A 13,337-nucleotide genomic window follows, 5' to 3' on the forward strand; every position below is an offset into this window, starting at 1 on the left:
AATAATAATGGAAATTTTTGAAATAATGATCTATATTACAATCTGGGTTTCTTTAATCCTCATAACTGTTTTTTTCGTCCCTGGCTGATTCACATCTTAAGGTGGGATCCGAACCACCAGAACTTCCGAGTGCCTGATAATAATACAATAATACTATTTCCCCTGACGAAATTTTCAAAAAATCTCCCAATTTCATCAAAGTTGTCTTATATTTTACATTCCAAAATGAAAAAAAATTGTTTACAAATATTCCCTTTCAATAAAAAAAATCATAGAAAACATTTAAATTATTTAAAATATTCCACATATTATATGTTGGTGCTTTTCTTTTGAAAGTTAGTATTTCAAATAAGAGTATTAAAATAAAAACTTAAAGTTTTGAAGAAGACTCAACATTTGGGAAAACTGTATGTTTTGTTAGTATTTTTAACTGGAATTAAAATTTTTTAAACAAAAATCATCCTGAAGACTCAAAATTTTCAAAATAATTAGGTTATGTTATCATTTGATCCGAAACTAGGTATGTTCAATAGTAAATTTTTAGATTTTAATTTCGGTTTTGTTAGCTTCTTTTACCGAAAATTAACATTTTCAAACAAATATCAATACACTTTCAAGGTTCCTATTTTTTTTTAAGTTTAGGTTTAAAACTGGCATTTTGAAACAAAAATCATGAGAGTTCGAACAATATTTTCAATTTTTGAACAGTTTCTGGTAATTTTACGTTTCTTTCACCGAAAGTAGGTTTTCTTGAACAAAAAAATTATTTGTTTTTGTTTAGGATTTAACTATTTTGTAGTAAATTCTTATTTTTTGGTTTGAAATTCAACTACTTCGCTAAAAGTTGAGCTTTTTAATTAAAAATGTAACTATTTTTTAATATTCATTTTACAGAAAATCTATTATTAAAAAAAATCGTGGAAAATTATCTGTATTTGTGTAGGATTCAACTATTTTGCAGACATTTTTTTTTAATTCAACTATTTTGCTAAAAGTTGAACTTTCAAGTTAACAAATTTAACTACTTTTTTAATATTAATTTTTGTTATTGAAAAATAATTGCTTAAACTAATAATTAAACTTTTCCATTTTTGGATAAAAATTTATCTTCTTAATTAAAAATTCACCTACGTGGTTGATTATTCATGTATTTTTTCAAAACTCTTATTTTGTGGTAGATAATTAATATTTTTGGGGTAAAATTCATTTTTTTTTTTGAGAATTCAACCACTTTGTTAAACACTCAATTTTTGGTTGAAGATTCATTATTTAGATTCATTATTTCTTAATTCAAAATGTATCCTTATCATTTCAAAAATTTAATTATTTGGCTAAAATTCATGTTTCTTGTTAAAATATCTCTATTTGTTGAAAAAAAACTGCGGTTGAAAATTAATCCGTGTTAGTTTAGAATGGAACTATTTTATTGAAATTTTTCTTTTTTATTACAACTCGACTCTTTTTTAATTAAATAAACAACTTTCTTGTATTTTCTTTCATTAACACTTTATTTTTTGATTTAAGATTAATCATTGTAGTAAAAAATTCATGCCTTCACTTTTATATTCGTAAATGTTACTTGAAAATTCATCATTATTAGTTGAAACTTCAACTATAGAATATTAATCCAGTTGGTAGAAGTATAATCAATTTTTGTCAAAACTACCACTGTTTGGCTTAAAATTAATATATTTTGGTTTAGAATTCAACCTTATTTTTTAAAAATTCGTTTTTTTTTTTGAAAAAATTACCTTTTATTGTTTTATAAATACAAATTTCGTTGTAGGTGAAGTTTTTTATGCAAATTTATCTTTATTGGTGGAAAATTAAATCGTCTAGTTAAAATTTAAATTACTTTGTTAAATATGTATTTATTTGGTTAAATAGTTATCTCTTTGCTTACAAATTTAAATATTTTGTTGAAAATTGAATATTTGTATCAAAAATTAAAATTTTAAACTAACAATTTACGTTTATTGGTTGAAAATTCAATTGTTATGCTGTACGTTCATCTTTTTTTTCAGAATATTAATTTTCATGATAGAAATATTATTTCATTTTGTTAAAAATACAACTGTTCGATTAGCTGAAAATTCAGCTGAATTACATTTTAAATTTTTAAAGAAAAATTAATTTATTACTTTGAAGATTAATTATTTCAAATATATATTTTTATTAATTCTGGAAAATAATAACCTTCTTTTTTTCTATTATTTTTTATAATAAATATTTAAAAATGCGAGTATTTTGTAATAATATTAATTCGATATTTTAATTTACAAATTGCGTGAGAAAAGAAAATAATCGCGCGCACGGCGCGCGTGTTTTTATTCTAGAGTTAGCTTCTTTTTTTAATAAGGGATGCTTTTTTTAATTTTAGGACAAGCTTGAATTAAATTTGAGGAAAATTTCTAAGGGTGACTTCCATCTTCCAGATGACTCTGTAATGGAAAAAGGCTCTATATGGGTGGTCTGCCTTGACTTGAAAAAAATGATAAAAAGAACATGTGGAACTTGGGGTTCAGTTTTTTTGCTCATTTCTATCAGCCTTCTGACTTCGTACCGTATGTTAGAAAAAAAGCTTGTAATTAGGGCAATTTGTTGAGTTATGGGTAGGAAGTGACAAAAAAATCAAAAGTTTTTTGTGTTCTTCTAAATTTGAAACTTACCTAATAATCGTTCTTTTTATATAAACCCACAACTGAGATAATCTACAGAAAAAATTAAACTATCTTTTGAATAACAATATGCAGAAGTAAATTTCTTTTCGAAATGTTTAAAGCCTTTTATTTTATTTGAATATTAAATTTAAAATTAATTTTAGTTTAATTTTAAGGATTTAACATAAATTCTTTTAAATAATAGTAATTTAAATTATTTCGTATTTTATATATCTGTTTAGTTACTTATATTTATATTTAATATAATTAATTATTTAATTATTTTAATAATATTATTTATTTAAAATTCTTCATAGAATCTCTAAGCGAGATTTTATAAAGAAAAGTAAAAATTCTTCATTTTAAAAATGTTTGTAAATCATGATTAATAATTTATAAGAAAATAAGGTACAAAAATCTGAAGTATTCAGTTTCTCTCTCTCTCTCTAAAAATCTACATCTTAAATTGATTAAGGTTTTAACCACAAAGTTGAATTTTGAACTAAAATACACGAATCTTTGAGAAAACATTGATTCGCAAATCGTTATTCAACAATCAATTATTTTGAAACAAAAAATAAGCGAATTTTCAACAAAATATTTAGAATTTTTAACAAAAAAATTATATATTTAAATAAAGAAGATTAAGTTTCTATCAAGTAGTTTAAGTGTTAAGCGAATAAGATGATTTTTTAACGAAGGAGATTGATTTTTTCATAAAGGAAGACGAATTTTTAGCTAAAAATATAAAAATGTGGAATAAAAATGAATTTTCAACAAAACAGTTCAATTTTCAACTAAAAAAGATTCAACCAAGTAGTAGAATATTTAAACAAAAACAATGGTCTTTCCAAACAACAAGAATAATTTTATACAGAAAGGATAAAGTTTCGACAAAATGCAAAAATTTTCAATTAAAAAGTTGAATTTTCAAATAAAAACAAATTAATTAACGATTCAAAAAGAAAAATATTTTTTAACAACAAATTTTTATTTAAAAATGAAGAATATCAATTGAATATCAAGTTGAATTTTCAAATAAAAACAAATTAATTAACGATTCAAAAAGAAAAATATTTTTCAACAACAAATTTTTATTTAAAAATGAAGAATATCAGTTCTTTACGAAAGGGATAAGCTTTCAAATAAAATAATTTATCTGAAAAAAATGTTTAACGAAGCAGCTGAACTTTCAACAATGCAGTTTAATTTTTAACTAATAAATATAATTTTTTCATTAAAAAGATTAATTTTTTGAAAAGAGTAGAATTTTTAACAAAATACTAGGATTATCAACCAAAAAGTTAAATTTTCAATTAAAAAGTTTTGATTTTAATTTAAGAATAACATATTTGCAACCAAAAAGATGACTGTTCTACCAAAAAAATATATTTTAAACTAAAATGATGAAGTATAAGGTAAAAATAAAATTATCAAAGCAGTTGAAATTTCAACCAAGTATTTGATTGGTTAAATAATAATTAATTTCAAGAAATTATTCTTCAATTATTCTTCAATCAAAAAAGCTTATTATTTTAAATAAAAAGGAGTGGAATTCGACAAAAATCAAATAATGTTCTAATATTAAAGTCATATCTAAACAAAATATATCAAGTTTTAACTATAAAGTTGAATATTTATCTAAAATAAATCAATTTTCAACAAAAAATGGAATAGCTGAATATAAAAATGAAAAATATTGATTTTTAAACCAAGAGAAAGCAAAGAATTTTGAACAAAGTAGTTCAACTTTCTACCAACTAGTTGAATGCTTAACCAAAAACATTATTTTTGAGCCAAGATGAATAATTTTCTGAAAAAGACGAATTTTTAACAATATACAGAAATTCTCAACCAAAAACTTTACTTTTTTCTCAGAAAATAATAATTTTCAACAGAAAAATTTTTTAAAAATAAAATATTTAAATTCTCAGCTGAAGAAGGTTAAATGTTTAAACAAAGAAGAAGACTTATCAAACAAGAAGAATAATTTTCTACAAAAAGATGAATTTTTTACAAAATGCAATCCAAAAATTTAAGTTTTCAAGTAAAAAAAATTCATTAAAGAGGTGAATTTTTTACCCAAAAAAATTAACTTTTAACAAAGCAGTTTAACGTTATAAATTATTTTAAATTGGCAATTAAGCGTTATTTAAACAGAATACAAACTTGGGGACTCCCAATTACAAAAAAAATCATCAATTTTAATTTATTGAAATATATCCCAGTTATAAAGTACTTTAATTTCTTAATAAGTGAGAGATTTATAGTCTATATAATGCGAAATAAATTAGTATCATAAATCTTAAATAAATTTCTTTGAATGAAATTCTCTTCTAAACGAGATTTTATGAAGAAGAGTAAGAATTCTTAATTTTTAAAATTTCTCTTTTTTCGCTTCATATTATTCTTCTTAGTAGAAATATGATTTTGTTTTTGTTAAAAATATAAGTTTTTGCTCAAAAATTAATTAATTTTGGTTCAGAATTGAACTATTTTGTTGAAAATTCGTCGTTTTTCTTGCCTGAATTTCATTATTTATTCAAAATTAAACAATTTTCTTGATGAAGTATCAATTGTTAGATTTTTTGTTGAAAATTCATCTTTATTGGTGGAAAATTTAACAATCTAGTTTAAAGTTAAACTACTTTGTTGAAAATTCATTTATTTGGTTAAAAATTGATTTTTTTGGTCAAAAATTTAACTATTTTGATATAAAAAATTAGATTTTTTTCAATCTTTATTATCTTTATTAAATTAAAATGAAACTCTTTTTTATAAAGTATCAACTATCAAATTTTGTACGAGAAATTATTTTTATTGCTGAAAAATCCAATCACTTAGTTGAAAGTTAAACAAGTTTATTAAAAAGTGATTTATTGAGCTTACAATTACTATCGAATCGAAAATTTAGCTATTTTGCTGAAAAGAGAATAGATTTATTGTATATAGTATATTATGCGAAATAAATTAACATCCAAATCTCAAATAAATTTCTTTGAATAAAATTCTCTTTTTAACGAGATTTGACAAAGAAAAGTAGAAATTCTTAATTTTAAACATTTTTTTTTTGTAAATCATAATTAATAATTCATAAGGAAATAAGTTTAAAAGAAACTGAAGTGTTGAGTTTGTCTCTGAAAATCAGCAGCTGAAAGTGATGAAAGTGGGGTGTAATCTATTACTAAGAAACGCCTCTTATGACCCCTGTCAGTTTAAAAATTCATCCTGACTAAAATTTCCATCTTCATTTAATTTATGGGGTTTGAAATTCTAAACTTGGGTGCGAACGTACAAGGCCTCTCCAGGAAATGTTAATAGTCGTTAAGTTCCTCGCTAAATTCTAAATATTCACATTCCAAAAACATACGGAATAGATCATAGGAATAGGAAATGCAAGCATTGGTCTTAGGTAACCACGTGCTGCCATCCATGACCACGTGGTCAAACATCTGTGTCACACTCTTATTTCTTAGCTATTTTTAAAAGAAATTTTATTTTTATATTTTATTATTTGTAAAAAATTATTTTTTTAATTAGTCAATTTTCGCTCATTCGACGTCAATTTTTACTTATTCAAATAATGTGGATTCAACGACTGATAAATTAGCTAAACGAAAATGTTCCAATTTTTCAATTTCACATCCTGATAAAAACTTTTTAATTGGTCCAATCTGTAGTATTTTTTGTAGTATTCTGTAGTATTAATTTTTAAGAAGAAGAACGAATTTTAAAAGGAATAGTTTAATTTTAAGCGAAAGAAATTAATTTTCCTTTAAGATGATGAATTTTATTCCAAAAAACAGATCAATTTTTAACAAAGTAAATTATCTTTAGTCAAGCAGTTACATTTTTAATACAAAACATGATTTTTTCACCATCAAGAATAATTTTATATAAATAGATTAATTTTCTACAAAATACAACAATTGGCAATAGAAAAATTTAATTTTTAACTGAAAAACATTAACTTTAAAAAAACACAACAAAATTTCAACGAATAATTAAATTTTCAACTACAAAAGATTAATTTTCAGCCAAAGGCATGAATTTTAAAATGAACTAATGAATCTATCTCAACAACAAAATTTAACAAAGCCATTCTACCAAGTAGTTCAATTTGATTTTTTAATAGAAGAAGATGATTTTTCAACCGAAAAGCTTAGTTCTTCATAAAAAAGAAAAATTTTAGATACAATAAAAGAATTTTCAATCCAAAATTGTAAATTTCAAATAAAAAATTTTAATATTTAATACAGAAAATTAATTGTCAAAAAAATAGTGAAATTTTCAACTGAGGAATGTAAATTTTCCAACAAAGAAATGAATTTTCAACAAAAATAATAAAACTCCGAAAAAATTAATTCTTAAGAAAGCAGTTCAAATTTTGACTAATTATTAGTTGAATTTTTAATCCGAAAATATAATTTTTTAAACCAAGAAGATTAATTTTTTTAACAAAATGAGACAAATTTTCAACCAACGAAATTTTAATTTTTCATTAAACAAAAAATTCAACAAAATAGTTAAATTTTCAACTTAAAAGATTTATTACTATAGGAACCCATTTTCACATTAAACAATGAATCTCATACAAGAAAGAAAAAAATTTTTAAAAAGGCAGTTTCATTTTTAACCAAGCAGTTGAATGTTTAACAAAAAAGATGGGTTTTCCACCAAAAAGCTTAATTTTCTTAAAAAAACGCGAATTTTCAATTAAAAAATTTAAGATTTTAAAAGATAAAAAGCAACAAATTTCAAACAAAATTGTTAATTTTGCAACTAACAAAGATGAGTTCTTAAACAAATAGATGAATTTTCAACTGTGATGATCAATTATAAACCAAAAAGTACATTTTTGTCAAAGCAGTGTAAATTTCAACCGAGTAGTTGAAATTCCAAAAATAATTAATTTTACGTTAAGAAGATTAATTTTCTACCGAAAACATATATTTTTAAGCAATTAGCTTTGTTTTTAAACAAAAATATCAATTTTAAACCAAAACTAGAATAACTTCGTGTTGAGTTGAAAAAAAAATTTTTCAACCAAAAAAAAAACTGGTTTTCAACAACAAACGATTATTTAATTTTCAAACAACCAGTTTTGAACAAAGTAGTTCAACTTTCAATCAAGTAGTTGAATCTCTAACCAAAAAAGATGATTTTACTATAAAAAACCAACCATTTTCCACAAAAAAGACGAAGTGAAAAAATCTTAACAAAAAAGTTAAATTTTCAAATAACGAAAATCATTTTTTAAACAAAGTTATGAATTATTGATTAAAAATATAAATCGCAAAAAAGAATGTTGAAAAAGGTAGTACAGCTTTGAATCAAGTAGTTGAATTGTTAACAAAAAATATGATTTTTCAACCATGCAGTATAATTTTCTACGAAAAAAAACGAATTTTCAACAAAATAATAAAATTTTCAAATAACAGAGACTAATATTCCACCAAAGATATTGATTTTCAGCTGGAATTTCAAATCCTAATTGAACCAAATAAACTTTTAACAAAGCAGTTCAACTGTAAACAAGTTAGTTGAATGTTTAACTAAAAAAGATGATTTTTCAACCAAGAAAAATAATTTTTAACAAAAAAAAAATACGAATTTTTTACAAAATGGAAAAACTTTCTACCAAAAACTTGAATTTTCAACTAAAAAAACATTAATTTTAAACACAAAAAAGGCGAATTTTGAACAAAATATCTGAGTTTCTGAGAATAAGCTGAATTTCGGGCTCAAAAAAAGTGATCGTCAAGATATCAGATGATCAATTAGTTTTTTGTTACAAAATATCTTTGTGAAGCTCTTCACGTGGGGCGATTATTAGAGAGATTGACCAGCAGCCTGGGTGTGAGTAGTGTTGCGGAACGAAGGCGTTGTTTACTGAAACAACACGGAAATTCCAGTTTTATCCCAAATTCTATAACCGCCGTCCCTTTTGCTGCCTTTTACGATAATAATAATAACATTTTCTCTTTGTAGAATTTAATTGTGAATTTTGAAAAGTATTTGATTGTGCTTTTTCTATAATGAAATACGTAGTACGGAAATGTTCACTTTTCCCTCAGCTTATATTTTAGTCCGTTAAACGCAAACGTTTCTTTTTCTTTTTTAATCTCGGTTACCAACGCGAACAGTATAACAACGAAAATGTAGTGAATGAAAGGAAGAAAGAGAGCCAAATAGAAAAAGGAACAGCCTGTTCATTTAATACGTTTAAATACCGTTTCCGTCGTAGTGGAAAGTAATTACGCCGATCTCGTTACAAATGGTACAGTGGTTCTCATTTTATCATGAAAATAATCTTAACAAAAAATTTCGCTTTAAACCCTCTTCAGAATCAGAATCTGCCACTCTAATAACTTTGAAGTATCACCAAGTTCTCATTTTCTTGTTAAGCGAAGCATTCAAATTCATTAAAAGTATTCAATTCTAAACTATACAAAATTTCCACAACTGCCCTATATTTTCTCTTTACCCCCCCCCCCTCCTTCCCCATACACACACTTCACCCTTCACAACCACCACGTTCCCTAACTTCCTCCTCCTCTACTTACTTGATCTCCAGTTTTCCAGCTAAAATTTCCGCCACTCTACTTCTCAACCACCCCCTCCACCAACTTCTTCCTTCTCTACTTACCTGCTTCTCACTTTCCAAGCTAAAATTTCCGTCTCTCTATTTGCATGCAAGATCTTTTAGTTACCATCACCTACTGAGCCCAATTTATAAGCATATCCCCTAATTTACCTTCATTTATTGATCGTCAATCCCCCTACCTACGCATACTTTTTTTTCCTACTTCCTCACAATTAACTCGCCCTACTTTCCTTCTAATCATTTCTTCTAAATTCTCCTACTTTCGCTGCCCTTATTTTTGCTACTCCACCTATTTTTCTTCTTCTCATTTCTCCGCAGTTTCCTTACTTTTCATCCACTCGTTTCTAACACTTCCCCTTCCCTCACGTTCCCTTAGTCACAATACTGACCCACACAATCCTAATAGCCTTTCCCTCACTTCCCTCACTAGCCGTCTTCAATTTCAATCTTTTTCGCCAAATCCACTTACTTCTCTTACTTCCCCTTCATTATTTTTCCTCACTTTCTCTACCGACTCACCTTTCGTTTATTATAATTTGTCACCTCTCATCTTTTCTTGCTTCGACTCCTTCACTTCGCTTTTGCTACTACTCCTCGCTTTACCTACTTGTGCTCCGCTCATTTTAACGCACTGCACTTCCTTCATTTGTACTCGCTTCCCTCCTTCTATTTTCATCTTTTGTCCTTACTTCGCCTACTACCTCTACAAATATTTTTTATTACAAAAAACTTCATGTTTTGCTTTCTATTTTCGAATAGTTTACTTTTTAATACTTCTTTTAGAATTATTATTATTCTTTATTTTTTCCATTTCCCTAAGATATGTATTTTAATTTAAAATTATTAATTTTTTTAAACCTTTCACACGTCACAAGATTGCTATATATCATTTTAATGTTTGAAGTTGCACAATTGCACAATTTCAAGTTTTACAATTCCAATTTGTTTGTCTTTCAAAATTTGAACTTGAAATGTTCAATATTTTTGAACGTTAGAAAAGAATATGATGAAAAAAGTAATAATAATTTTATTTCCAACGTAAGATTTTTTAATTTTTTATTTTTAAGATTGAAATTAATGAAATTATTGCCTGAATGTGTTATTGTTTTCGAATTATTATGAAGACATTTAATGTAAAATTGTTTAATCACAAATCATTAATCTGAAAATTGTAAAACTATAATAAGGTCTTTGAATTTAATATTCCACGATATTCAAGAATGTACAAAATCAGACCATTTTGTACATTCGAAATTTAATACAAACAATTTTGAATATTTAAATCTAAAATAGTGCAATTTTATACTGCCTAAATTGAAAGTAAGAAATTAAGAATATTTAAATGCAAAAATATAGCATTGAAATCTCACATTCAAACTATTTCAGATTCAGTAAAATCTTGCATAAAGGTCGCTATTTCGAATCGATTGAAAATAAATTTAATTTTTTATAATTTATTAATAGAAGAATTTGAAATTTAATAATTGGGAAATTACATTTTTTCAAATTGCTTATAAAATCGAAAACTTCAGACTAAAATTTTTATTATTGGGAAATTTCATTAGAAAGGATTTTAGATTGTATATATCAGTTCTCATTCGAAGCTATACAAATTATGGAATTCTTTCTTGAAATGAAGAACATCGAAATTTAATGATTTCAGATTAAAATTTAGAAAGAAGGACAATTTTTAAACGTTACAGCTTAAATATCTTCGAATCGAAAATAATTTTCTACTATATTTTAGTGTAAAATTTTCAATATTTTGGGAGATTCTTAAATAAAAAAGTTATTTAATTTTAAAATGGTGTAAATACAAATCTATAATATAATAATCCATAATAATTCATAAAAATCGATAATAATCCATAATAAATCTATAATGATTTTCCTATATTTCTGTTTCCTATATATTATATCCTATATCTTCCTATTTTTTCAGATTTCATAAAAATTTTACGGAATTTGACACTTCCAAAAATATTAAGATTTATATGACTCTGACGTTTTTTAAAAGATATCAAGGGATTTCAAAACATTTCGTAGGATTTACGAAGATTTTAAGGGAATTCTAGTGGACTTAGCGAAATAAATTAAATTTAATTTAATACCCCAAACGATTCAAAGATTTCACTAGACTTTAGGGAATTATAGTGGATTTCAAGAAATATACAAAATATAATTTGGTTTCAAAGATTTCAAGGGATTTCAACTTTTTCTATAAAACTTTAGTGAATAAGTTTGATTCAATTTAAATTTAAGGGATTTTAAATTATTTATATTTTGCGTTACAAATCGAATAAAATACAATACAAGGAGTTCACATTAAGATTTATAGGACCTCCAATTATTTCAAATGTTTTGGTTGGTTTTACAAATTTCATTGGATTCTAAAAAATGTCAAGGGATTTCAAAGATCTTAATGAATTTAAAACTACTTTTAAATGTATCAGGGGCCGTACTTTTATTACAAACAAAAATTGTTCAGTCATATCAAAAGGTGAATTTTCTAAATAAAAATGAAATTTTTCACCAAAAAATACAAATTTTAAGAGGAAAATTATTTTTAAATAAAATAGTTAAATGTTCCACCAAATAAACTTTCATTTCAAAAAATTCCAACAAAGTAGCTGACTTTCTCCCACTTTGTTCAATTTTTAATCGAAAAAGATCAGTCTTCAACCAAATAGTTAGAACTTCAGCCAAAGAGATGAATTTTTAAATCGAAAAGAAAAATTGTCAAAAAGAAATCCAAAAAAATCAAAAAAAAATTTCAGTTGACTTCTCTATGCCAACATATCAATTTTAAGCAATAAGTAAATTTTCTATACTAAAGGGTTGCGTTTTTACCCAAAAAAGATACAATTTTCCAATAAAATATGTCGATAAATTATAAAATTTGAACGACAAATTTTTAATGAAATAGTTGAATTTTTGTCTAGAAAAATATACCAGTTTAACTTTTCAACATTAAAATGAGTTTTAAATAAGACGTAAATTTTCTCCGAAGATACTTGAATTTTTAACCCAAAAAACAAATTTACTACGCACCAGTTAAATTTTTATAAAAAAGGATGACTGTTCAACAAAATTGTTGAATATTTAAACAAATATTAAAATTTATAACTAAAAAGAGATAATCTTGAGGAGGAAGCAACTGAAAGAATATATAAGTTTAAAACACTCAACTCCTGCTATAATAACAGTTTCGGGTATGGCTTTTAGTGGCCTTGTTCCTAAATCGGGGGAATCCAAATGTAAACATAAATAATTTCTGGTGTATTTGGACGCATGATGCAGCCTGATGAAACTAACGTGCTGCGAGGGCGGCCCTCGAGTTCTAGGAATACAGTAAACCGCGGGTTCTTATATCGGGATTTGAGTATATTACAAATTTTTACAATTTTATAATTAAAAAGTTTTTTGTATAATAATACAAAAAATATCAACTTAATTAATCAAACAATAACTTTTCGTATGCTATATATTATTTATATTTTTTCTGTAGGATGTGAATTTGAAATAACCTCTTTGGTGAAACAGTTTTGGGAAAGCTGGGGTTTAGCAAAGCAGCCTTTAGTTAGTATGTATTTACAGAGAATTGAGGGAATCGGAAACGAGGCGCTAACTTCCGAATTTACGTTCAGTTAAAGCTAAGCTAATAATCGTTAATTTAACGAAACAGAACTCCTGACGCTCAACTTAGTTTCAACGCCCTGCTGCTATAATAGGATTATTAATTGACAAAGTACCACAAAAATAATAAAAAATATGAAAATATTTATATATAAAATATTAAAATATGAAACTTAACAAATTTTTAGGAATAACATGAAATAAGAAAAGGTACTTTCTAATATTAAATAAGAAGCTTGATTAACTTATAGTTTTATTATTTCTAGAGTAATAGGGACGACTGAAAAGTCCCGAAAATTAAAATGATCGACACTGTAAGATTCCTGAATTAAAAAATTTCCGAATAATAAAATTTTCGAACAGTTTATAATATTACTGAATTGCAAATTTTCCGAAATATCAAGTATCGGAACTGCAAAAATCTTAATCCAGAA

The sequence above is a fragment of the Belonocnema kinseyi genome, chromosome 5, assembly GCF_010883055.1.
Source record: "Belonocnema kinseyi isolate 2016_QV_RU_SX_M_011 chromosome 5, B_treatae_v1, whole genome shotgun sequence".
NCBI classification, from domain to species: Eukaryota; Metazoa; Arthropoda; class Insecta; order Hymenoptera; family Cynipidae; genus Belonocnema; species Belonocnema kinseyi.